Here is a 5,422-nt window from a genome sequence, read left to right as displayed (position 1 = left end):
ATACTGTAGCTGTTTTCAGACACACCAGAAGAGGGCATCAGATCCCATTACAGATGGTTGTGAGCCACCATGTGGTTGCTGGGAATTGAACTCAGGACCTCTGGAAGAGCAGTCAGTGCTCTTAACTGCTGAGACATCTCACCAGCCCATATTTAAATCATAGGAGGACAAATCAATCTGGTACTGACCTGGAAGTTTCATCCTTACTGGCTACCTCTCATACTTCTGGAGAAAAGTAATCAATAATAATACCCAGCTGTGAACCCTTTGAGCTCTAGTAGGCACTGGCCTAGCAGTGGTGGTGCAATAATAATAATGGAATGGAAATAACCAACTTTTTTGTTAGATTTAAGTGCCACTCTACATATTCTTTCCTTTCTTTTGTTCTTACAGTATTCTGGCCAATCCTTCTCTGATCTTTTCCCTTGTATTTACTTTCTGACTTTTTATTTCCTAGTGGATCTTTATCTATTCTTTTTCACACATTTTCTATAATGGATGTACCATACCCAACACCATTATTGGACCAAGAATTTACAGCAAGTTATATCATAGAGGATAAATTACTACTATTATTTTGATAAATGCATATAGTATTAAGCTGACTCCTAATGACTTATCATTATACCTATAGATTAATGTATCTATCGACCTTTATCAGAGAATCATCTACCAGCAATAGGTGATGATATACAGAGACCCCACATCTAGCTGAGCCACAGAATACAAGAAATTGCAGAATGACAAGCCATAAATGAAACATATATACTACACCTCTCTTTCCAAAGTTCATGGAATTCACTGTGAAACATCAGGCAGAAAGAGTGCAAGAATCAGAAGCAGTCGGTAACCACAAGCAAATAGTGTCTTTTGGACACAGAAGGGCAGTTACACATATGAATTCAGCTCACAGTAATTTGACAGCATGCACAGGATTTATGCAACTCCAAGCCAGTTCAAATCCAAGCATGAAGTTGGGCATGATATTTTACCCCTATGAAGTGGAAACTTAATGATTCTTTGGAAAGTCTGTTGTGTTGGATGTTGTTTTGCTGGGCCAAAAGGTGAAGGAATGTTTCACCGAAGTGGACACAGGTAAAAGACTAAGGCAGACTCGTGAAGGAACGTTTGGCTGAAGCAGAAACAGGTCAAAGGATGTTCGGCTAAAGCAAGCAGGTGAAAGGATATATGATGAAGGATTCTTTGCTAACAACACACATTTTGGTCCACCTTACACTGCATGGTTGAGCTCCATTCATCAGACTCCATAGGGAGAAATGCACCAAAAAAACTTCTGGTAGTGTGCTGCAGTTTCTTGCCACTTCCACAGAGTTACGGTGATTGGCAGTGTGATATCAGCTGAGACAGACTTATGTAGAGTTTTGCTAAGACTCATTGCTGTGGCAAAACTCATGGTGAGACAAGACCAGTAGAGGACACATGATGTTTGGAGAAAGTATAAAAAGGACTCAACTGAGTGATGGGAGCTAGCTTGGCTCGCCTCTAGAGATAGCTGGGCAGTGTTTTTGCGTTTTCGCTGATCTTCACTCCCCTGAGAGGAGCACAGCCAAGAACTTTTCCTGTTGTTCCTGTTGGCCCTGGTCCCTCCTGCTGACTTGTGCCAAGGCTGAGGCCTGGCTGTCTCTGCTAGATTGTGCCACTGCTGCTGATTTGTGTTTGCTATCCTGACACTACCAAATTGGACTGCTAGTATATCTGTGAAGTGTTTATGAGTGGATCAAGCTTCCTCTGCTGGCCTGTGAACTGAACTGCTGATTTCCAGACAACACAGACAGGAGTTGCTCCAAAGAACCTTTCTAAACAGGTCCACCTCCCACTCACCCCCATCCTTTCTTTGGCAGTATCTCTGGTGGGTGGGTGGGGGGCTAGAAGGGAGGTTAAAGCATTTAAGAATTCTCATTAAAAGTAGGCTTTGAAAAAAATTAAAGCCATACCCCTATTGGCAATTGTCTGTTAAGAAAAGGAAAGTCAGTTTTATTTAAGAGCATAGCCTCTAGTAAATTAACTGTGCTCCAATGGGAGGCAACACATCGTCTAAACAAACTGTACTTGTTCGAGAAAAAAATAAAGAATGTGACATTGAGTGTATGGGGAAGTGGGAGTAGCCCCAGGAAGAGTGAGGGAGTGGTGAATATGATCAAAACACATTGTATGAAAGTATCAAAAGTGAATAAAAAGTGTTAAAGAGTTTGCTAACCACTTTCTGATTGGGTTTAGGTTTGCTCTACAAGATAGAACTCTTTCCCCATATCTTGACAGGTAATAGGTCCTCGGGGAGAACCTAAAACTACTCTTCTGCCAGATGGCTGTAGTATTAAACTTACTGTTGAGTACTTGTCTTTATACCCATAAAGTCAGGTATCCACAAGTCCTCATCAGAGAAGCTTCTTTTAGCAGTACATGGAAATGAACACAGAGACCCACAGCTGATCAACATTAGAGAATTAGAGGCTGTGGTGTGCTCAGCCTTAAAGGTGACATCTATACCATACCCCTTTTCCAAGGTTCAAGGCACTTCATGGAAGAAGAACAAAGATTGTTAAGAACAAGAAGCTGCAGAGGACTACTGTGAAACTATTCACAAATATGACGGGGCCTTTGCACTTACGAATTCCCAACAGCTCACAAAGTCAAGCCAGCCAAGATTCCACCATGGGGGACAGATGAGCGATTCCCCCTCCTCCAGCTTTGCGGAGGAGCTGTTTTCAGTCGCTGGCTACCAGTGAAAAAACAAGGCAATTTTCTTCCTGGTTACAGACCCTGATAGGCTCGTGTCTTAGGGTTTTACTGCAGTGAACAGACGCCATGACCAATGCAATTCTTATAAGGACAGGATTTATTTGGGGCTGGCTTACAGGTTCAGAGTTTTAGTCCATTATCATCAAGGTGGGAGCATGGCAGCATCCAGGCAGGCATGGTGCAGGCAGAGCTGAGAGTTCTACATCTTCATCTGAAGGCTGCTAGCAGAATACTGGCTTCCAGGCAACTAGGGTGAGGGTCTTAAGCTCATGCCTACAGTGACACACCTACTCCAATAGGGCCACACCTTCTAATAATTGTCACTCTGTGGGCTGAGCATATACAAACCATCACAGCTCATCAAAGTTCAGTGGAAGACCCTGTACCTATACATATACTGGAAACACTAAGGGGACCCAATGGACTACAATCAAACAGAGGACATGGAGTGAGAAGCTGGCTAGGACATAGGAGGAGTCACAGGAGATGTAGAGACAGGCTGAATTTGATCGAAACAACTGTGAATTTTTACAATTAAAGTTAAAAATCTAGCCTTAGTTTCTTTGAATAAGACAATAAAATATTTTTTAATCCCTTTTTAAAGAGAAAAGGCTAATACCTATCTAGACATGTTAAAGATATAAATGGAAACTCTGAGTCTGAAAGTAGGACTTAAGCTTTGGTTGTTCTTTCACCCCCAGGTCTTTCTTTTCGTTGAAGGAATTTCACTTTTCCTTTCCTCTTTTCCTCTAGGCAATGATAAGATAAACACATAAGTAGACAGGACATTTACATCCTTTCAAGGCATGTCCAGTGTTCTTGTATATCTCTTTGGAACATTACTTTACATACTTTGGAGTTCATCTCTAGTAAGACTGAGATTTTATTTTTTAGTACCATCCATTATATAGCTTTGTCTCCATAGAATCCATTGTTTGCCCTTTGATGGCTTAGATATTTTATTTAGTAGATCTGTTACCTGCTAGCCTTATCCCATGTGCTGAGATCCAGTTGGTGTCAGGCACATTAGGCAAGGTTCTCTAGAAAAACGAAACAAATAGTTTGTGTGAATGTGTGCAGAGACTGGTGATAAGCACATATATGCATACATATATACAACATACATGCATGCATACATACATGTACACATATGTACATACATACATACATAGATTTGCATGATAGGGGATTAGTAGTTTTTAAAATGCTATTGGCACACTAAAGCAGCAAAGAACCTAATAAACATGGTCAGGTCTGAAAGCAGGATGCCTTAGCAGTCCCAATCTAGTGGTGAAGTCCTGAAGTTCCTTGCTAATAGTGAGTTCTTATTGGAAGGGCATAAAAAGGGAGAAAAAGAAAAGAACAACAGCGGGCACGTGCAGACCCTGCACCAGCCACGGAGCCGCTATGGGCCCTGCAGACCCTGGCGTGGCATGTCTCAAAGACCAGAGCCAGGATTGAAACTCCAAGATGGATGACCAGGATCCTGGGGGCATTAGTCCCCTTCAGCAAATTGTGGCCTCAGGAGCTGGAGCTGTGGTCACCTCCCTCTTCATGACGCCCTGGATGTGGTGAAGGTCTGCCTTCAGTCTCATAGACCCTTGGTAGCCAGTGAATTGACAACTACCCTCAGATTCTGGAGTCTCTCCTACACCAAATCACCCTCCTCTCTATAATCCTCAGGGACGTGCCTCCCATACTGCAATGGTGTCCCGGAGCCCCCGTACCTGTGCCCAAATGGTACTCACTGCGCCACCTGGTTTCAGGATCCTACATGGTTCACTGGCACCTTGAATGCATTTGTGAAGATTGTGAAGCATGAGGGCACCAAGAAGCTGTGGAGCAGCCTCCCAGCCACCCTGGTGATGACTGTACTAGCTACTGCCATCTATTTCACTGCTTATGACCAACTCATGACTTCCTATGTGGTCAATCCTTGACCTTTGAACTTTACGGCTGGTGCCCTCGCTCAAATGGGCATCGGGACAGTGGTCAGCCCCTTGGATCTTGGGCAGACCAAGCTGCAGGCTCAGCATGTGTCATACTGCAAACTGGCTGCCTCTGTTCAAGCTGCAGTGGCTCTGGGTGGCTGGCGCTCACTGTGGCTGGGCTGGGTTCCCACATCTCTTCGAGATGTACCCTTCTCAGCCCTCTACTGGTTCAACTATGAGCTGTTGAAGAGCCAGCTGAATGGGCCAAGGCCGAAAGACCTATGGGCATCAGCTTTGTGGCTGGTGGCATCTCAGGAATGGTGGCTGCCACCCTTACCCTACCCTTGGATGTGGTGAAGACACCATGACATATGTCACTGGGAGCAGTGGAAGCTGTGAGAGGATCCCCAGGATTCCTCCCCAGGATCATCAAGGCTGCACCCTCCTACACCATCATGATAAGCATTTAAGAGTTTGGCAAAAGCTTCTTCCAGAGGCTCAACCAGGAGCAGCCTCTACGCCATTGAAAGTTGAGGAGCAACTGGTTCTTGCCCGGGTGGGAACAGGAGACTGAGCCAAGTGCCTTCCCTCCCAGCCAGTCACCCAGGCTGTCCTCATTTGGATTCCTGCTGTTTCCCTCTCCAGGACTGCCACTCTCCCACCTCTAAGTTCAAGACCAAATCTGACTATTGCCCCGTTTTGTATGCCTTCTATTTGTTATAGCTTGGCCC

At 44.4% G+C, this 5,422-nt stretch overlaps 1 pseudogene; it reads left to right on the top strand.

The window, feature by feature from the left end:
• Positions 1 to 4,230: 4,230 nt before the first annotated feature.
• Positions 4,231 to 5,218, top strand: Slc25a39-ps4 (solute carrier family 25 member 39, pseudogene 4; annotated as a pseudogene).
• The last annotated feature ends 204 nt before the right edge of the window (positions 5,219 to 5,422 follow it).

This window comes from Rattus norvegicus, chromosome X (assembly GCF_021556685.1).
Source record: "Rattus norvegicus strain SHRSP/BbbUtx chromosome X, alternate assembly SHRSP_T2T, whole genome shotgun sequence".
Lineage (NCBI taxonomy): Eukaryota > Metazoa > Chordata > Mammalia > Rodentia > Muridae > Rattus > Rattus norvegicus.
Note: the sequence above shows the minus strand (reverse complement) of the source record. Positions and strands in the feature narration are given on the sequence as shown.